Here is a 22,409-nt window from a genome sequence, read left to right as displayed (position 1 = left end):
GGTTCAAGTCCAAGCACTCCCTTCCCAAGGCAGTTACTGCTTGGCCTTTTCTAACACACTCTGGACTTCTATTCCAGAGGGATTCTTTAAATGGAGCTGAACCCTCAACATTTGCTATTGCCAACACCTGTAGACCTAACAAACCTGTCCCTTAGCTGCCAGTAGATAGTGACATGAGCAATGATGGGTCTCATCTGCATAAAGAGGTGCTCATCCCAAGTCCATCTAATGTATCACATTCAGCCACATGTATCTGTGCACTTTTGTAGGGAATGTGGCAGAGGGAACGCAAGGCTGGGAGGAATGTGGCAGAGGGAACGCAGTGCTGCTGAAGGCTGGGAGGAATGTGGCTCCCAGAGGTCATCTGCATGAGAATGCGAAGGGCAGCAGGTGTGATACTGAGGCTGGGAGGAATGTGGCTCCCAGAGGTCATCTGCATGAGAATGCGAAGGGCGGCAGGTGTGATACCTTTTCAGGCAAAGCCTAATGGGTAGCAAGTCAGCCATGAGATTTGGTCTATTGTAAACATGTAGTTGTAAAATCACAGTTTAAGCTGACACTTAATGCGGGAGTTGTGAGATCTCACCAATGCTCTGGGTTGTTGTGGGGTACAGGGCAGTCACCATCGCTGTGTAAGACATTGATTAACCAGGGCTCCCTGGTTTAAAGCACTGTAAAAAGAAAAGAGAGGGGTACTGGTTGATCCAGCTTGTTGAGGGCTATGGCCCTGCCTATGCCTTGACGATGTAGTTGTAAACCTGGCTTGACTAACCTCCCCACCTGTTAAAAGACAGCTGTGTACTTGGATGTTTGTGAAACTTGATATGAGAAATAACCCAGGCTGAAATCACAGAGTGGCAGTTGGAGCCAGGCAGAGTGGAAATCACGGGGTTCTTCCTTAGGGCAATCCCAGGCAGTGGGGTTGGGAATGATGGTGACCAGTGGGTGGCTGGTAGGAGGAGCGGAGTATGATGGTGGGTGGCTGGTGGTAGCAAGGGGAGGCTGCCTACGGACAGCTAGTATTGCCCTGGTGATGTATCTGTGGACTTTGGGTTTGGGACTGCACTGCAGAAGGTTCACCCTGTAACTGTGTGTGGGGTAAAGGGCCAAGAGCCCCAGCAAGAGACTGGGTTCTACTGCATATGGGGAGGGGATCTGGGTGAAGGGGGTTTGTCTCTCCTTTGCTTAGATACACTGCGTCTGTCGCTGTAACCTGGGGGTAGGTTATGGGCATTAAACAAGCCGTTTCTATCTCAGACTCTGTGCTTGTGAGAGGGTCAGAACCGCCTTACAGGCACCCAGCAGGGGGGTGAAATTGTCCCAGGCCACTGGGTGGGGGCTCGAGTGGGCTGGTTGTATCCTTGATAAGAAAACCCCCCAGGAGTTGAACCCGGCCCTTCTGGCAGGCATCTGGCATTAACAGCAGGGTTACACTTTTAAAGGTGTGTGTAGAGAGAATGTCAATTACTCTGTGAATTCCCAGCCAGGGCTATTGTGTCCTCCTTCACCTACATACCCCTCTACAATCACCACCAGCCTCTCCAGTCTCTGCTTCTCCCTTAGTTCTCTCCAGGCTGGTACTTTAAAAGAAAAATGACCCTGTCTTGTCACTCTGGAGTTGCAGCAAGAAGGGCGGAGATGGACGTCTGGTGAGGAGAGCAGCAGAAGTGGAGCAGGAAGCAGTGTCCTGAGAGGTGAAAGAGCTGGAGGGTGGTAAGGAGGGCAGGGTAGCAGCTTGCCAAGAGTCACAGGTGCTCAGAAAGCAGCTTAGTTGCAGGTCCCGTGGTGTAATGGTCGGCCCTCAGGGCTTTGAATCCTGTGAACTGTGTTCAAATCTCTGGGGACCTTTGTGTGGTTTATTATATATCTTAGCCAGGGCTGGCTGCCTTTATCCACAGCTGCCCTGAGTGAGACCTTCTCCCTCCTGCCTGAGGAATTTGATCCCCAGGAGATATGGTCCCTGCATGGGCTGGTTCACCAACATGGCTGTAATACAGGGGAACCCCAGAACTTTCCTGTCTGGTTTGAGATACAGGAGGACATGTGGCTGGTGCTGCAGACTCACCAGTTGCTGTCGGGGGTGGAGTTGGACATTCCCTCCCTCAGGGCAATTATCTGCTTCTGCACAGCCCAGCCCAGCCCAGCAGCTGGGAGAGACCAGAGCCCCTGAGTCAGCCTGGGGTACAGGCCCTTCACGCGGAGGCAGCTGCCCATAGCCCTGTCTGCAGCTGAGTCACAGCTGCCCTTTTCCCTGTGCCTGGCTGAGGCTCCACATCCCCCAGCTCTGTTTGAGTCCCTGCTCGGCTGGGGTCTGTTTGGCACTCTTGGGCTGACATAGAGGACAGGCTGGGCTCTGTCAGCAATAATTAAACCATCCCACCCACCCTCACACTGTCAGGTTGTGCTTGGAGTCTGCCCAGCAGAGGAGCTGGAACCCAGCAGGGCCAGGGATGGGGCGTGTCGGCAGCAGCATCGCAGAAGGGGGCTGGCGCTGAACAGGTCTCAGTGGGAAGAAAGCTCTAAAGCCGTGGTGATAATGGAATTCAAACCTGCCCATACGGAGCACAAGGGATGAGCAGTTCAGCACTTCCACCACCCTGCACCTCACTCAAACCTGCCCATGTGGAGCACAAGGGATGAGCAGTTCAGCGCTTGCACCACCCTGCACCTCACTCAAACCTGCCCATACGGGCTGCGTCTACACGTGCACGCTACTTCGAAGTAGCGGCACCAACTTCGAAATAGCGCCCGTCGCGTCTACACGCGTCGGGCGCTATTTCGAAGTTAACTTCGACGTTAGGCGGCGAGACGTCGAAGTCGCTAACCTCATGAGGAGATAGGAATAGCGCCCTACTTCGATGTTCAACGTCGAAGTAGGGACCGTGTAGACGATCCGCGTCCCGCAACGTCGAAATTGCTGGGTCCTCCATGGCGGCCATCAGCTGGGGGGTTGAGAGATGCTCTCTCTCCAGCCCCTGCGGGGCTCTATGGTCACCGTGGGCAGCAGCCCTTAGCCCAGGGCTTCTGGCTGCTTCTGCGGCAGCTGGGGATCTATGCTGCAGGCACAGGGTCTGCAACCAGTTGTCAGCTCTGTGGATCTTGTGCTGTTTAGTGCAACTGTGTCTGGGAGGGGCCCTTTAAGGGAGCGGCTGGCTGTTGAGTCCTCCCGTTGACCCTGTCTGCAGCTGTGTCTGGCATCCCTATTTCGATGTGTGCTACTTTGACGTGTAGACGTTCCCTCGCTGCACCTATTTCGATGTTGGGCTGAGCAACGTCGAAGTTGAACATCGACGTTGCCGGCCCTGGAGGACGTGTAGACGTTATTCATCGAAATAGACTATTTCGATGTCGCAACATCGAAATAAGCTATTTCGATGTTGGCTGCACGTGTAGACGTAGCCACGGAGCACAAGGGATGAGCAGTTCAGCGCTTGCACCTCCCTGCACCTCACTCAAACCTGCCCATGTGGAGCACAAGGGATGAGCAGTTCAGCGCCTGCACCACCCTGCACCTCACTCAAACCTGCCCATGTGGAGCACAAGGGATGAGCAGTTCAGCGCTTGCACCACCCTGCACCTCACTCAAACCTGCCCATGTGGAGCACAAGGGATGAGCAGTTCAGCGCTTGCACCACCCTGCACCTCACTCAAACCTGCCCATACGGAGCACAAGGGATGAGCAGTTCAGCGCTTGCACCACCCTGCACCTCACTCAAACCTGCCCATGTGGAGCACAAGGGATGAGCAGTTCAGCGCTTGCACTACCCTGCACCTCACTCAAACCTGCCCATACGGAGCACAAGGGATGAGCAGTTCAGCGCTTGCACCACCCTGCACCTCACTCAAACCTGCCCATACGGAGCACAAGGGATGAGCAGTTCAGCGCTTCCACCACCCTGCACCTCACTCAAACCTGCCCATGTGGAGCACAAGGGATGAGCAGTTCAGCGCTTGCACCACCCTGCACCTCACTCAAACCTGCCCATGTGGAGCACAAGGGATGAGCAGTTCAGCGCTTGCACCACCCTGCACCTCACTCAAACCTGCCCATGTGGAGCACAAGGGATGAGCAGTTCAGCGCTTGCACCACCCTGCACCTCACTCAAACCTGCCCATGTGGAGCACAAGGGATGAGCAGTTCAGCGCTTGCACCACCCTGCCCCTCACTCAAACCTGCCCATGCGGAGCACAAGGGATGAGCAGTTCAGCGCTTGCACCACCCTGCACCTCACTCAAACCTGCCCATGTGGAGCACAAGGGATGAGCAGTTCAGCGCTTGCACCACCCTGCCCCTCACTCAAACCTGCCCATGTGGAGCACAAGGGATGAGCAGTTCAGCGCTTGCACCACCCTGCACCTCACTCAAACCTGCCCATGTGGAGCACAAGGGATGAGCAGTTCAGCGCTTGCACCACCCTGCCCCTCACTCAAACCTGCCCATGTGGAGCACAAGGGATGAGCAGTTCAGCGCTTGCACCACCCTGCACCTCACTCAAACCTGCCCATGCGGAGCACAAGGGATGAGCAGTTCAGCGCTTGCACCACCCTGCACCTCACTCAAGCTCTTTGCTGCTCTTTCAAACGTCCCACAGCCAGCACTGCCGGGAACCTTCCTGCCACTCGCTGGCTGGCTGGGGACACAGGAGGGGCAGGTCTGGCTGTTTAGAAAGGCCCCTGTGCTCTGTGCACTTGTTTGCTCCTCCCCTGGGCTCACCTTGTCCTGTAGACACACACTCAGTGGGCACCTGTGCTGGGCTAATGTCCCTGCCTCTGCATTGGGTGCTGGGGAGCAACCGACGACAGAAAGAGATTTGGCCTCCGGCTGGGCTCTGGCCTGTACAGCTCCACTGTCCCTGCACAACCATTTACAGTCGTATCATTAACCACCCCCAACACTTCAACGCCTGCTCCTGCTCCTGCACGCGCACGCGCACACCACGCAGCAGTGAGTGCGCCAGGGGAGCTTGGTGTCCATTGGCCTCATGCACTGGCCCAGAACCACCTAAAGCAAGACATGAGTGAGCCAGGCTAACACCGGCGCCACCGCCATGGGTGAGAGGGGGGCCCTGAGAATGAAGGGACCAGACACCCATGGAGTGACGCCTGCCCCAAAGGGCTTGGGGCTCCCAGGGCTGGGACAGGTGCCTGCCAGGCCCCCTGCTGCTCTGCTTGGCCACAAAAAAGAACCTAGATCAAGAACCAAACCCTGAGAGCAAGAAAACACACGCAGAGACTGGAACAAATCCGAGGCCTCAGACCGACCCAAACACAACGATAAACGTGTGAGGGCATCTGCCCAGGCCAGACTTGCCTGAGGGCCAGGCCAAGGCACTGCCCAGGCTGCACCTGGAGGAAGAGGCAGGGAGCAGCTTTTGATTGCCAGCAGGAGCAGAAGGGGCTATAAGGCAGGGATGGAAGTTGGTAACACAGAGGCTCTGGGAAAGGGAGGCACTTGTGTGGCTGAGGGTTCAAAGCCAGTAGAGCCAAATGAAGGGGCAGTTGTAGGTGGCAGTCCAGGGGAGGAGCAGTGGGAGCTGGGAGGGAAAAGCCCAGAAGTGCTGAGTGCCGGGTCCCTGCTGGGCTGGAACCTGCGGGAGGTGAGCCGGGGCTCGCCCAGCAGCCACTGCTGGAGCAGCACAGGTTGGGCCTGTGGCAGGGAACAAGAGGCCGGCCTGGCTCACTGTGGGAGTGACAGAGAATTGAAGGGCCTTTAGCCCAGAAGATGGGAAATGCCAAGTTACTGAGAAGGCAGCTGAGTCACAGCCTGGGCACTGGTGGCTGCTGCCAGCAAGAGGTACAAGCACAGTGAAGGGGAGGGGTGTGGCCAGTGGCAGGGGCCTCATCTTGGCAGAGCGAATGCCTAGGCTGAGCTACCCCGTGGAGAGGAACTGCTCCACCACCCTGCGCCAATGACCAGAAGGAAAATACCCACCAGGCCAGCAGCTGCCCAGGGAGGACAGCAGACAAAAAGGGCTGATCTAGGATTTGAATCAAGGACCTCACCCACCCTCAGGGAGGGTCACACCCCAGACCAACAAGCCACATCTATAGACAGGCCTTGGGGATGTTCCAGCAGCAGGTGTGAGCAAACAGCCAGTGCTCTGGTAAGTGCCACACTTCACTTCACGAGCTTTCGTGAGTTAACTCACTTCTTCAGATGCTGGTCAAGTGAGTTAACTCACGAAAGCTCATGCTCTAAACTCTTCTGTTAGTCTATAAGGTGCCACAGAACCTTTCGTTGCTCTACAGATCCAGACTAACACGGCTACCCCTCTGATACTTCACTTCACCTTTCCAAACCCATTTCAAAGGTCTCTTCACAGCTCCGAAGCAAGAAATCAACTTCACATCCTGAACAGCTCACAAGCCACATTGAGTGGGAGAACAAAAGTAGGGACCACAAAGCCAAGATGCGCAGCACACACACTCTTTGGCAGAGCATCAGGGAGTTGACTCAAGACTTCTTGCTCGCTGAGCAACGCTTCACCTTGCAGAACAAACCCGGCTGTGGAGGAAAAACAAACACCACTTCTCACCTGTCAAAGTTTGACTCAGACTCACAATTTCTCAGACCACTCTGTTTTATTAGCAAAGCCGCTCTGCTAATACATTTAGAAGTGAGCCCCCTGAGTGGGGCTTGTGTCTCTTAATTTATACAGTTGTTTTTGGAGAACAAGTTACAGAGAAGTTACAGACAAAAGAAGAAAAGATTTTAGTCACCACCCTTCGAGATCCCTGAGACCAGTCACGTATCTTCAATTACCTGCCACCCTTAACAATCTCCTTTAACAGCTTCCAGTTAACTTAACTAATTGCCCTTCACACCTTCCATTCTGATGCCTGCTTCTTAGACGTGCTGGCTCCATCTTAATTGCTTCTCCATTCAAAAGCTAACTGTCCCTACGTGTGCTCCCTCAGATACTTTGTAACATGTTTTGGCATGCCCTCTCATATACAATGTATCCAGCATGTCCCCTTATACAACGTTATACTTATACAATGTTATACTTATACAATGTTATACTTCCACACACCCCAACTGCACCTGACTTCACCTCCCAAACCCTTCCCCACACGCCCTCCTGCCTCGAGTGAGATTCACACACCCTGAGCTGGGTGGACTGGTGGTGCTGGGCTTAGTCCTTCCCAGACCCTTTACCTGCCTGGTCTCTGTGACTCTACCCAGCACAAGCCGAGCTCGCCCTGGTGCGTTACAGGATCCAAACACCAGCAAAGCTGGGCAGGCCCAGGTGTTGGGGCTGGCAGGGAGTCAGGTGTGGGTTCCTGGTGTCCTCCGTGCTGCTGGGCCTGTCACCTACCTGCTCTCACAGATGTGCTGAGCTGCATGGGCAGGTGCTGAACATGCAACAGGGACAGTTCTGTGAACTGCAGCTTCCTCTTGTTTTGGTGGATGATCATTGAGAGTCACATTCAGCCGCATGGTATCTGCACACGTTGTACATGTGTGTGCAGAGAGGGTGTCAGTTACTCTGTGAATTCACAGCCAGGGCCATTATCTCCTCCCTCAGCCGGATACTCCTCTGCAATTACCACCGACCTGTCCAGTCTCTGCATCTCCGTTACTTGTCTCCAGCTGGTTATTGTAAAAGAAGAATGGCCCTTTCTCGTCACTCTGGGGCGTCAGAGACATGTGGCCCAGCAGCCAGTTGCAGTCAGCAGCGAGAAGGGCTGGGGTTGATGTCTGGAGGAGGAGAGAGGCAGACATGGGGCAGGAGATGAAGCAGCTGGAGGGAGGCAAGGAGCACAGGGCACCAGCCTGCCAACAATCACAGGTTCCCAAGCGTAACCCTTCCATTGATGCCAGATGCCTGCCAGAAGGGCCGGGTTCAACTCCTGGGGGTTTTCCTGTCAAGGATACAACCAACCAGCTCGAGCCCCCTCTGGCCTGGGACAATTTCACCCCTGTGCTGGGTGCCTGTAAGGCGGTTCTCCCCCCTCACAAGCACAGAGTCTGAGATAGAAATGGTTTGTTTAATGACCATAACCTACCCCCAGGTTACAGTGACAGACGCAGTGTATCTAAGCAAAGGAGAGACAAACCCCTTTACCAAGATACCATCCCCATATTCAGTAGAACCCAGTCTCTTGCTGGGGCTCTTGGCCCTTTACCCCACACAGGCTACATCTACACGTGAACGCTACATCGGAATAGGCTATTTCGATGAATAACGGCTACATGTCCTGCAGGGCTGGCAACGTCGACGTTCAACGCCGACGTTGCGCAGCACCACATCGAAATAGGCACTGCGAGGGAACGTCTACATGCCACAGTAGCACACATCGAAATAAGGGTGCCAGGCACAGCTGCAGACAGGGTCACAGGGCGGACTCAAAAGCAAGCCGCTCCCTTAAAGGGCCCCTCCCAGACACAGTTGCACTAAAGAACACAAGATCCACAGAGCCAACAACTGGTTGCAGACCCTGTGCCTGCAGCATGGATCCCCAGCTGTGGCAGCAGCAGCCAGAAGCCCTGGGCTAAGGGCTGCTGCACACGGTGACCATAGAGCCCTGCAGGGGCTGGAGAGAGAGCGTCTCTCAACCCCTCAGCTGATGGCCGCCATGGAGGACCCCGCAATTTCGATGTTGCGGGATGCGTAACAACTACACGGTCCCTACTTCGACGTTGAACGTCAAAGTAGGGCGCTATTCCTATCCCCTCATGGGGTTAGCGGCTTCGACGTCTCGCCGCTTAACGTCGATGTTAACATCGAAATAGCACCCAACACATGTAGCCGTGACGGGCGCTATTTCGAAGTTAGTGCCGCTACTTCGAAGTAGCATGCACGTGTAGACACGGCTACACAGTTACAGGGTGTACCTTCTGCAGTGCAGTCCCAAACCCAGAGCCCACAGATACATCACCAGGGCAGTACTAGCTGTCCACTTGTCTGCAGCCTCCCCTTGCTGCCACCATCCACAGCTCCTCCTACCAGCCAACCAGGCTGCTCCGAACCCCACTGCTTAGGATCACCCTCAGGTAGAACCCTGTGATTTCAGCTCTGCAGAGCCACCACTGCTACTCTGTGACTTCAGCTCTTGATACTTCCACCATGGGGTTTCACAAACACCCAAGTATTCAGCTCTATCTTTCAACAGCTGGGGGGATTAGTCAAACAACTTTTACAAAGAGTACCAAAACACTCCAAAAAGTAGCTCAGCCACTACCCCCTTCCTTCCCCTTTTACAATGCTTTAAACCACAGAGCCCTGTGTCATCAATGTCTTACATAGCTATGGCGACTGCCCTGTCCCCCCACAACAACCCAGAGCATTGGTGAGATCTCACAACTCCCACACTGAGTGTCAGCTTAAATTGTGATTTTACAACAACTTGTTTACAATAGACCAAATCTCATGGCTGACTTGCTACCCATTAGGCTTTGCCTGAAAGGTATCACACGTGCACACCCTTGCATTCTCATGCAAATGATCACTGGGAGCCACAATGATACGGGAACCCACAAGGGGAGAGTCGATTCTCGATCTAGTCTTGACTGGAACGCAGGATCTGGTCCAAGAGGTAACTGTTACTGGACCGCTTGGAAATAGTGACCACAATATAATAACTTTTAATATTCCTGTGTTGGGAAGAACACCGCAGCGGTCAAACACGCTGGCATTTAATTTCAAAAAGGGGAATTACACTAAAATGAGGAAGCTAGTTAAACAGAAACTAAAAGGTAGAGTAATTAAACTAAAATCCCTGGAAGCTGCATGGAAACTGTTTAAAGACACCATACTAGAGGCCCAACTTAAATGTATACCCCAAATAAAAAAACACAGTAAGAGACCTAACAAAGAACCACCATGGCTAAACAGCCATGTTAAAAAGGCAGTGAGAGAGAAAAGGGCAGCTTTTAAAAAGTGGAAGTCAAATCCTAGTGAGGAAAATAGAAAGGAACATAAACACTCCCAAATTAACTGTCATAATGTAGTAAGAAAAGCCAAAAAAGAGTTTGAGGAACAGCTAGCCAAAAATTCAAAAAACAATAGTAAAATGTTTTTTAAATACATTAGAAGCAGGAAGCCTGCTAAAAAAGCAGTGGGGCCCTTGGATGATAAAGATATAAAAGGAGCGATCAAGGAAGACAGTGCCATTGCGGAGCGATTAAATGATTTCTTTGCTTCAGTCTTCACGGCTGAAGATGTTACAGAGGTTCCTAAATCTGAGCCAGCCTTTTTAGGCAACAAATCTGAGGAACTCACTCAGATTGAAGTGACATTAGAGGAGGTTTTGGAATTAATTGATAAGCTGAATAGTAACAAGTCTCCAGGACCAGACGGCATTCACCCAAGGGTTCTGAAAGAACTCAAATGTGAAATTGCAGAGTTATTAACAGTGGTTTGTAACCTATCCTTTAAATCCACTTTGGTACCAAATGACTGGAAGACGGCCAATATAACACCAATATTTAAAAAAGGCTCTAGAGGAGATCCTGGCAATTATAGACCGATAAGTTTAACATCAGTACCAGGCAAATTAGTAGAAACACTAGTAAAGAGTAAAATTGCAAGGCACATAGAAGAGCACGAATTGTTGGGCAAAAGTCAGCATGGTTTCTGCAGAGGGAAGTCGTGTCTGTCTAATCTATTAGAATTCTTTGAAGGGGTTAATAAACATGCGGACAAGGGGCACCCAGTGGACATAATATACCTAGATTTCCAGAAAGCCTTTGACACGGTCCCACACCAAAGGCTTTTATGTAAATTAGGTGGTCATGGGATAGGAGGAAAGGTCCTTTCATGGATCGGGAATTGGTTAAAAGACAGAAAACAAAGGGTTGGAATAAATGGTAAATTTTCACAATGGAGGGGGGTAACTAGTGGTGTTCCCCAGGGGTCAGTCCTGGGACCGATCCTGTTCAACTTGTTCATCAATGATCTAGAAAATGAGGTAAGCGGTGAGGTGGCAAAGTTTGCAGATGACACCAAGTTGTTCAGGACAGTCAAAAGCAAAAGGGATTGTGAAGAACTACAAAAAGATCTCAGCAAACTGAGTGATTGGGCAGCAAAATGGCAAATGAAATTTAATGTGGGTAAGTGTAAGGTAATGCATGTTGGAAAAAATAACCCAAATTACACGTACTACATGATGGGGTCAAATTTAGCTACGACAGATCAGGAAACGGATCTTGGAGTTATAGTGGATAGTTCTCTGAAGACATCCACGCAGTGTGCAGCGGCAGTTAGTAAGGCAAATAGGATGTTAGGAATTATTAAAAAAGGGATAGATAATAAGACAAAAGATATCATACTTCCCCTATATAAAACTATGGTACGCCCACATCTCGAGTACTGCGTGCAGATGTGGTCTCCTCACCTCAAAAAAGATATATTGGCATTAGAAAAGGTTCAGAAAAGGGCGACTAAGATGATTAGGGGTTTGGAACGGGTCTCATATGGGGAGAGGCTAGAGAGACTGGGACTTTTCAGTTTGGAAAAAAGGCGATTGAGGGGCGATATGATAGAGGTATATAAAATCATGAATGGTGTGGAGAAAGTGAATATAGAAAAATTATTTACCTTTTCCCATAATACAAGAACTAGGGGACACCAAATGAAATTGATGGGTAGTAGGTTCAAAACTAATAAAAGGAAATTTTTCTTCACACAGCGCACAGTCAACCTGTGGAACTCCTTGCTGGAGGAGGCTGTGAAGGCCAGGACTCTATTAGGGTTTAAAAAAGAGCTTGATAAATTTTTGCAGGTTAGGTCCATAAATGGCTATTAGCCAGGGATAAAGTATGGTGCCCTGGCCTTCAGTACAAGGGCAGGAGATGGATGGCAGGAGATAAATCACATTCCTCCCAGCCTCAGTATCACACCTGCAGCCCTTTGCATTCTCATGCAGATGACCTCTGGGAGACACATTCCTCCCAGCCTTCAGCAGCACTGTGTTCCCTCTGCCACATTCCCTACATAGAGAGGATCCTCACTAACAGCCACAGTCTATACCCCAGGAATACCAGTCCTGGAACCTTTCCCTGCAACAAAGCCCGCTGCCAGCTTTGTCCACATATCTTCTCTGGAAATACCATCACTGGACCTAACCAGGTTTCTCACAGAATCACGGGCACTTTCTCATGCTCCTCTACTAACATCATACATGCCATCATGTGCCAACAATGCCCAGATGCTTTGCATATTGGACAGACTTCTAACTCCCTTAGACAAAGGGTCAACGGGCACAAAACAGACATCAAAACACTCCAGATCCACAAACCAGTTAGTCAACATTTTAATGGAATGGGGCATTCTGTCAATGACCTAAAGGTATGTGTGTTACTGAAGAAGAATTATCGCACCGTTCTGGAAAGGGAAGCAGCTGAGCTGGCTTTTATATTCAAATTTGGCACATTAACACATGGTTTAAATCGTGATGGGAACTTTCTGAGTCACTATAGGGGCTCGTCTGCATACTCGGCTCAGTCTAATTCTTGATCTTCCCCCCCACCCCTCCACTCTCTGATTTGCTCACCTTGATTATCTTTTTCTGATTTGTCCTCCTTGCTTACTGTTTTTGGTTCTCTGTGCCTTAAATATTGGGTCTGTTCTGGTCTGGCTATGGTCTGGAGAAGTGGGTCTGTCCCACGAAAGCTCACCTAATAAACTCTTTTGCTAGTCTTTAAAGTGCTACTTGACTGTCTTTTTGTTTTGATAGTATATAGACTAGCACGGCTTCCTCTCTGTTACTCTTCAAAGGTAGTTACTGATCTCCCTTCCTCAAACACACTCTGGATTTCTATTCTTTGAGGATTCTTCAAATGGAGCTGAACCCTCAACATTTGCCTAGTGCCAATGCACATAAACCTCATAAACCCGTCCCTTAGCAGGCAGTAGATAGTGACATGAGCAATGTTGGGTCTCTTCTCTATTAAGAGGGGCTCTTCCCAAATCTATCAAATGTGTCACATTCAGCCACATGCATCTGTTCGCTTTAAAGGTGTGTGTAGAGAGGATGTCAATTACTCTGTGAATTCCCAGCCAGGGCTATTGTGTCCTCCCTCACCCACATACCCCTCTACAATCACCACCAGCCTCTCCAGTCTCTGCTTCTCCCTTAGTTCTCTCCAGGCTGGTACTTTAAAAGAAAAATGACCCTGTCTTGTCACTCTGGAGTTGCAGCAGGAAGGGCGGAGAGGGACGTCTGGTGAGGAGAGCAGGAGAAGTGGAGCAGGAAGCAGTGTCCTGAGTGGTGACAGAGCTGGAGGGTGGCAAGGAGTGCAGGGTCTCAGCCTGCCAAGTTACATGTGCTCAGAAAGGGCAGGAAGTGCAGGTCCCATGGTGTAATGGTCAGCACTCAGGACTCTGAATCCTGTGATCTGAGTTCAAATCTCAGTGGGACCTGTGTGTGGTTTATTGTGAATCTTTGCCAGGGCTGGGCTTTGTTCCCTGCAGATGGATTGAGGGCTTCTCCCCCTGCAGCTTGATCTCTGCTTGGGTGCCCCACCAACAGGGGTGTAATGTATGGGGGTCTCAGAACTTTCCTGTCTGGTTTGAAATGCAGGAGGACTTGTGGCTGGTGCTGCAGACTTGAACTCCTGCTGCCAGGAGTGGGATGTTTAGTCCCTCAGGGCAATGCTCTGCCCAGCCCTCCTCAGCAGCTGGGAGAGACCAGAGCCCCTCAGTCAGCCTTAGGGCCAGGCCCTTCCCTTACAAGCAATTGGCTGTGTCCCTGTCTGCAGCTGAGTCACAGCTGCCCTTTTCTGTGGGCCTGGCTGAGGCACCACATCCCCCAGCTGAGTTTGAGTCCCTGCTCTGCTGAGGTGAGTGTGGCCCTGGGGGGCTGACACAGGGGACAGGCTGGGCCCTGTCAGGGATAATAAAACCAGCCCACCTCACCCTCACAGTTAGGACTGGCTCTGGGCTCTGGCCTGTACAGCTCCACTGTCATTGTACAACCATTTACAGTCATATCATTAATTCCCCCCATACGTAAATCCTACTTCTGGGCACACGCGCACACCATGCGGCAGGCACGGTGCCGGGGAAGCTTGGTGTCCATTGCCCTCATGCACTGGCCCAGAACCACCTAAAGCAAGACACGAGTGAGCCAGGCTAACACCAGCGCCACCGCCATGGGTGAGAAGGGGGCCCTGAGAATGAAGGGACCAGACACCCATGGAGTGACGCCTGCCCCAAAGGGCTTGGGGCTCCCAGGGCTGGGACAGATGCCTGCCAGGCCCCCTGCTGCTCTGCTTGGCCACAAAAAAGAACCTAGATCAAGAACCAAACCCTGAGAGCAAGAAAACACACGCAGAGACTGGAACAAATCCGAGGCCTCAGAATGACCCAAACACAACGATAAACGTGTGAGGGCATCTGCCCAGCCCAGGCTTGCCTGAGGGCCAGGCCAAGGCACTGCCCAGGCTGCACCTGGAGGAAGAGGCAGGGAGCAGCTTTTGATTGCCAGCAGGAGCAGAAGGGGCTATAAGGCAGGGATGGAAGTTGGTAACACAGAGGCTCTGGGAAAGGGAGGCACTTGTGTGGCTGAGGGTTCAAAGCCAGTAGAGCCAAATGAAGGGGCAGTTGTAGGTGGCAGTCCAGGGAAGGAGCAGTGGGAGCTGGGAGGGAAAAGCCCAGAAGTGCTGAGTGCCGGGTCCCTGCTGGGCTGGAACCTGAGAGAGATGAGCCTGGGTGCCCCCAGCAGCCACTGCTGGAGTAGTACAGATGGGGCCTGTGGCAGGGAACAACACTGCCAGAGTCGCTGTGGGAGTGACAGAGAATTGAAGGGCCATTAGCCCAAAAGAGGGGAAATATGAAGTTATCCAAAACACAGCTGAGTTGCAAGCTGGGCAGTGTTGGCTTCTGGCAGGAAGAGGTGCAGCCACAGTTAACAGCAGGGCTGTAGCCACTGACAGGGACTGCTCATCCTGGCAGAGTTAATGCCTAGGGTGAGCCATCCAGGGGAAAGCAATTGCTCCGTCACACTGAGCAAATGAACAGAAGAAAAACACGCTCCAGAAGGCTCTCTGAGAAAGGCAGAAGAAGGGTTTGCCTGGGACTTAAACCCAGGACACCTTCCAACCTAAGCAAGTGTTATATCCCTAAACCAAGAAGCCCCTTTGAGAAGAAATGTCCTGGATATGCTCCAGGACCAGGTGTGAAGAAAGAGCCAGTGCTCTGATCAGTATCACACCTAACTTCACCTTTCCAAGGTCATTTCCAAGATCTCTTCACAGATCTGAAGCAAGAAACCAACTTCACACTCTGAACAGGTCACAAACCACACTGTGTGGGAGAAAAACATCGAGAAACACGAAGTCAAGGACAGCAGCAAACACACTCTTTGGGAGTAGTATAAGGAAGTTCAACTCAAGACTTCTTGTGCCCCGAGTAACACTCGGCCTTGCAAAACAAACCCAGCTGTGGAGGAAAAACAAACATCTCTTCTCACAATACCTGCACCTGACCTCACCTCCCAAACCCTTCCCCACACTCCCTCCTGCCTCGAGTGAGATTCACACACCCTCAGCTGGGTGGACTGGTGGTGCTGGACTTAGTCCTTCCCAGACCCTTTACCTGCCTGGTCTCTGTGGCTCTACCCAGCACAAGCCGAGCTCGCCCTGGTGCGTTACAGGATCCAAACACCAGCAAAGCTGGGCAGGCCCAGGTGTTGGGGCTGGCAGGGAGTCAGGTGTGGGTTCCTGGTGTCCTCCGTGCTGCTGGGCCTGTCACCTACCTGCTCTCACAGATGTGCTGAGCTACATGGGCAGGTGCTGTACATGCAGCAGGGACGGTTCTGTGAACTGCAAAAGTCTGCTGCTTGCCCTTGTTTTGGTGGAGGATCCTTCAGAGTCTATCAAATGTCTCACATTCAGCTGCATAGTATCTGCACACGTTGTACATGTGTGTGCAGAGAGGATGTCAGTTACTCTGTGAATTCACAGCCATGGCCATTGTCTCGTCCGGCTGGATATTCCTCGACAATCACCACCGACCTTTCCAGTCTCTGCATCTCCGTTACTTGTCTCCAGCTGGTTATTTTAAAAGAATGGCCCTTTCTCGTCACTCTGGGGCGTCAGAGAAATGTGGCCCTGCAGCCGGTTGGAGTCAGCAGCGAGAAGGGCTGGGCTTGATGTCTGGAAGAGGAGAGTGGCAGGGATGGAGCAGGAAGTGAAGCAGCTGGAGGGAGGCAAGGAGCACAGGGCACCAGCCTGCCAAGAGTCACAGGTTCCCAAGAAAAGTCCAGCTGCAGTTCCCCTGGTGTAATGAGCAGGGCTCTGAATTCTGCAACCTGAGGTCAAATCTCAGTGGGATCTCTGAGGGCTGTGATGGTTCACTGCAAATCTCTGGCTCTCCCAGGCCTGTGCTACTCCATCCAGATGCACATTTAGGAGCGGGGCTTAGGCCTTATGTTGGATGAACGAGACAGACGGCAGTTCAGCCTCCGAGAGGTTTGGGTCACTGACATAAATGCAGTGTGTGGGAATGCAGGGGGGACCTTGACTGCCGGAGGGCCTCCATAAAGAGCCAGTGTGGGGCAGACCCCACTCACCTAGGCCATCCCCCAACCAGCATGTGGCCACCACACCCATCTGACACTGTTCCCCTTAAAACTCTGGAGCCTTCACTTTCCATGGCTGGTGCCTCAAACTGCTTGCATATGTGGGGGGTTAGCTGGTGAGCTGGAGTCGGTTCCATGTCCATACTCTCCCACTGTCGGTTTTCCTCTCTCCCGACAGCCCACTGTTGTCAGCCTGCAAATGTCTCTCTTTTCTCCAACGTTGGTCTCCCTCTTACTTCAACCAGCACCACAAAATTGACCTGAACTTATTCAACCTCATTTTGTAGCACAGACATACCCAGAGGCACTTCACCTGGGCTGAATGGGATTTCTCGGTGCCACAAGAGTCTCTGCTAAAGTGCGGCCGTGCACGTTTGGCTGAGGTCCTGGATTCCTGTTTCTATGACTTCCCCGCTTCCTACAGAGGGAGCCCTTGAGGCCAGAAGGCCGGGAAAGGAAATGAGGAGCAGAGAAAGCCAACGGAGCTGCTGTTGAGGGCCCTTGGGAGAGTTCTCCTGCTGCTCCTTCCTGTGTGAGGAGTGCCGCGCAGTGTGGGCTGAGGGTGACTGTCTCTCAGCTTTGGGAGGCTGGCTCCAGGGATCTCCGAGCCTCACCTGGCCCGGATCCACTAAGAAGCCTCTACCTCAGGCTGAGGTAGTGATTATGAAGCCACGTGGGCTGCAGAGCCTGCCTGTCATGGGGTGAACCTGGGCATCAAGAATTTGGGTCATGGGGTCAATGCAATGGGGAGCAGTGGAGAACCCTCTGATCAACACCCTCTCTGGCCATTGGGGAAGGACTGGCTAGGCTGCGTGGAGGGCCTGGTCCTTCTCAGTCCCAGGGTGAAGGAAGTAGCTGAGTGACAGGAAGGAAGGAGGTGGTCAAAGGCTGTTCCCAACGGCTGCCAGCCACTCCCCCGGCACCCATGTCACCCCACCCCCAACACCCGCACCCGACCCATGTCACCCCACCCCCCAACACCCGCACCCGACCCATGTCACCCCACCCCCCAAACACCCCCCCCGGCACCCATGTCACCCCACCCCCAAACCGCCGTACATGAACCATGTCACCCCACCCCCAAACCACCGCACCCGACCCATGTCACCCCACCCCCCAAACACCCCCCCCCGGCACCCATGTCATCCCACCCCCAAACACACCCCCCGGCACCCATGTCACCCCACCCCCCAACACCCGCACCCGACCCATGTCACCCCACCCCCCAACACTCCCCCGCCACCCATGTCACCCCACCCCCCAACGCCCGCACCCGACCCATGTCACCCCCACCCCCCAACACCCCCCCCCGGCACCCATGTCACCCCACCCCCAAACACCCCCCCGGCACCCATGTCACCCAACCCCCAAACAGCCGCACCCGACCCATGTCACCCCCACCCCCAAACACCCCCCCCGGCACCCATGTCACCCCACGCCCAAACAGCCGCACCCGACCCATGTCACCCCACCCCCCCAACACCCGCACCCGACCCATTGTCACCCCACCCCCAAACACCCCCCCGGCACCCATGTCACCCCACCCCCCCAACACCCGCACCCGACCCATGTCACCCCACCCCCCAACACACCCCCAGCACCCATGTCACCCCACCCCCAAACAGACGCACCCGACCCATGTCACCCCACCCCCCAACACCCGCACCCGACCCATGTCACCCCACTCCCCAACAACCCCCCCCGGCACCCATGTCACCCCACCCCCAAAAACCCCCCGGCACCCATGTCACCCCACCCCCAAACAGCCGCACCCGACCCATGTCACCCCACCCCCCCAACACCCGCACCCGACCCATGTCACCCCACCCCCAAACACCCCCCCCGGCACCCATGTCACCCCACCCCCCAACACCCGCACCCGACCCATGTCACCCCACCCCCCAACACACCCCCAGCACCCATGTCACCCCACCCCCAAACAGACGCACCCGACCCATGTCACCCCACCCCCAAACACTCCCCCGGCACCCATGTCACCCCACCCCCAAACACCCCCCCCCGGAACCCATGTCACCCCACCCCCAAACACCCCCCCGGCACCCATGTCACCCAACCCCCAAACAGCCGCACCCGACCCATGTCACCCCACCCCCAAACACCCCCCCCGGCACCCATGTCACCCCACCCCCAAACAGCCGCACCCGACCCATGTCACCCCACCCCCCCAACACCCGCACCCGACCCATGTCACCCCACCCCCAAACACCCCCCCCCGGCACCCATGTCACCCCACCCCCCAACACCCGCACCCGACCCATGTCACCCCACCCCCCAACACACCCCCAGCACCCATGTCACCCCACCCCCCAACACCCGCACCCGACCCATCTCACCCCACCCCCCAACACCCCCCCCAGCACCCATGTCACCCATCCCCAAACACCCACCCTGGCACGCATGTCACCGAAACCCCAAACACCTGCACCCGACCCATGTCACCCCACCTCCAAACACCCACCCCGGCACCCATGTCACCCCACCCCCCAACACCCGCACCCGACCCATGTCACCCCACCCCCAAACACCCCCCCCCCGGCACCCATGTCACCCCACCCCCAAACACTTCCCCGGCACCCATGTCACCCCACCCCCAAAGAGCCGCACCCGACCCATGCCACCCCACCTCAAAACACCCCCCCGGCACCCATGTCACCCCACCCCAAAACACCCGCACCCGACCCATGTCACCCCACCCGCCAAAACCCGCACCCGACCCATGTCACTCCACCCCCAAACACCCCCCCTGGCACCTATGTCACCCCAAGCTCCCAACACCCGCACCCGACCCATTTCACCCCACCCCCAAACACGCCCCCCGGCACGCATGTCACCCCACCCCCAAACACCCGCACCCGACCCATGTCACCCCACCCCCCCAAAACCCGCACCTGACCCATTTCACCCCACCCCCAAACCCCCCCCCGACACCCATGTCACCCCACCCCCGAACACCCGCACCCGACCCATGTCACCCCACACCCCAAAACCCGCACCCGACCCATGTCACCCAACCCCCCAACACCCGCACCCGACCCATTTCACGCCACCCCCAAACACACCCCCCGGCACCCATGTCACCCCACCCCCAAACACACGCACCCGACCCATGTCACCCCACCCCCCCACAACCGCACCCGACCCATGTCACCCCACCCCTAACACACCCCCCGGCACCCATGTCACCCCACCTCCAAACACCCCCCCGGAACCCATATCACTCCACCCCCAAACAGCCGCACCCGACCCATGTCACCCCACCCCCAAACACCCCCCCCCCGGCATCCATGTCAACCCACCCCAAAACACCCGCACCCGACCCTTGTCACCCCACCCCCCAACACCCCCCCCGTTACCCATGTCACCCCACCCCCAAACACCCCCCATGGCACCCATGTCACCTCACCCCCAACACCCGCACCCGACCCATGTCACCCCACCCCCCAACATCCCCCAGCACCATGTCACCCCACCCACAAACAGCCGCACCCGACCCATGTCACCCCACACCCAAACACCTCCCCCTGCCACCCATGTCACCCCAACCCCAAACACACCCCCCGGCACCCATGTCACCCCACCCCCGAATACATGCACCCGACCTATGTAACCCCACCCCCAAACACCCGCACCCGACTGATGTCACCCCACCCCCCAAAACCCGCACCCGACCCATGTCACTCCACCCCCAAACACCCCCCCGGCACCCATGTCACCCCACCCCCCTAACACCCGCACCCGACCCATTTCACCCCCACCCCCAAACACCCCCCCCGGAACCCATGTCCCCCCACCCCGAAACACCCGCACCCGTCCCATGTCACCCCCACCCCAAACACTTCCCCGGCACCCATGTCACCCCACCCCCAAAGAGCCGCACCCGACCCATGTCACCCCCACCCCCAAACACCCCCCCCGGCACCCATGTCACCCCACCCCCAAACACTTCCCCGGCACCCATGTCACCCCACCCCCAAAGAGCCGCACCCGACCCATGTCACCCCACCCCCCAACACCCCCCCAGCACCATGTCACCCCAGCCCAAACACCCCCCCCGGCACCCATATCACCCCACCCCCAAACAGCCGCACCCGACCCATGTCACCCCACCCCAAACACTTCCCCGGCACCCATGTCACCCCACCCCTCAACACTCGCACCCGACCCATGTCACCGCACCCCAAACACCCCCCCCGGCACCCATGTCACCCCACGTCCAAACACCCCCCCGGCTCCCATATCACTCTACCCCCAAACAGCCGCACCCGACCCATGACACCCCACCCCCAAACACCCCCCCCTGGCATCCATGTCACCCCACCCCCAAACACGCCCCCTGGCACCTATGTCACCCCACCCTCCCAACACCCGCACCCGACCCATTTCACCCCACCCCCAAACACCCCCCCCGGCACCCCATGTCACCCCACCCCAAACACCCGCACCCGACCCATGTCACCCCCACCCCCCAAAACCCGCACCCCACCCATGTCACTCCAGCCCCAAACACCCCCCCGGCACCCATGTCACCCTACCTCCCAACACTCGCAACCCGACCCATGTCACCCCACCCCCAAACACCACCCCCCCGGCACCCATGTCACCCCAACCCCCCAACACCCGCAACCGACCCATGTCACCCCACCCCCAAACACACCCCCCGGCACCCATGTCACCGCACCCCCAAAACACACGGACCTGACCGATGTCACCCCACCCCCCAAAACCCGCACCCGACCCATGTCACCCACCCCCAAACACACCCCCGGCACACATGTCACCCCGCCTCCCAACACCCGCACCCGACCCATTTCACGCCACCCCCCAAACACACCCCCCGGCACCCATGTCACCCCACCCCCAAACACCCGCACCCGACCGATGTCACCCCACCCCCCAAAACCCGCACCTGACCCATGTCACTCCACCCCCAAAACACCCCCCCCGGCACCTATGTCACCCCACCCTCCCAACACCCGCACCCGACCCATTTCACCCCACCCCCAAACACTCCCCCGGCACCCATGTCACCCCACCCCCAAACACCCGCACCCGACCCTTGTCACCCCACCCCCCAAAACCCGCACCCGATCCATGTCACTCCACCCCCAAACACCCCCCGGCACCCATGTCACCCCACCTCCCAACACCCGAACCCGACCCATGTCACCCCACCCCCAAACACACCCCCCCGGCACCCATGTCACCCAACCCCCAAACAGCCGCACCCGACCCATGTCACCCCACCCCCAAACACACCCCCCCGGCAACCCATGTCACCCCCACCCCCAAACAGCCGCACCCGACCCATGTCACCCCACCCCCCAACACCCCCCCAGCACCCATGTCACCCCAGCCCCAAACACCCCCCCCGGCACCCATATCACCCCACCCCCAAACAGCCGCACCCGACCCATGTCACCCCACCCCCAAAGAGCCGCACCCGACCCATGTCACCCCACCTCAAAACACCCCCCCCCGGCACCCATGTCACCCCAGCCCAAAACACCCGCACCCGACCCATGTCACCCCACCCCCCAAAACCAGCACCCGACCCATGTCACTCCACCCCCAAACACCCCCCCCGGCACTTATGTCACCCCAAGCTCCCAACACCCGCACCCGACCCATTTCACCCCACCCCCAAACACGCCCCCCGGCACGCATGTCACCCCACCCCCAAACACCCGCACCCGACCCATGTCACCCCACCCCCCCAAAACCCGCACCTGACCCATTTCACCCCACCCCCAAACCCCCCCCCGACACCCATGTCACCCCACCCCCGAACACCCGCACCCGACCCATGTCACCCCACACCCCAAAACCCGCACCCGACCCATGTCACCAAACCCCCCAACACC

At 55.7% G+C, this 22,409-nt stretch overlaps 1 non-coding gene across 1 annotated transcript; it reads left to right on the top strand.

The window, feature by feature from the left end:
- The first annotated feature begins 13,295 nt into the window (after positions 1-13,295).
- Positions 13,296-13,367, top strand: TRNAQ-CUG (transfer RNA glutamine (anticodon CUG)). Its single transcript has one exon. It is a non-coding gene; the product is annotated as a tRNA-Gln (tRNA).
- Positions 13,368-22,409: the final 9,042 nt, after the last annotated feature.

This window comes from Carettochelys insculpta, chromosome 26 (assembly GCF_033958435.1).
Source record: "Carettochelys insculpta isolate YL-2023 chromosome 26, ASM3395843v1, whole genome shotgun sequence".
NCBI lineage: Eukaryota > Metazoa > Chordata > Testudines > Carettochelyidae > Carettochelys > Carettochelys insculpta.
This window is presented reverse-complemented; position numbering and strand designations above follow the sequence as displayed.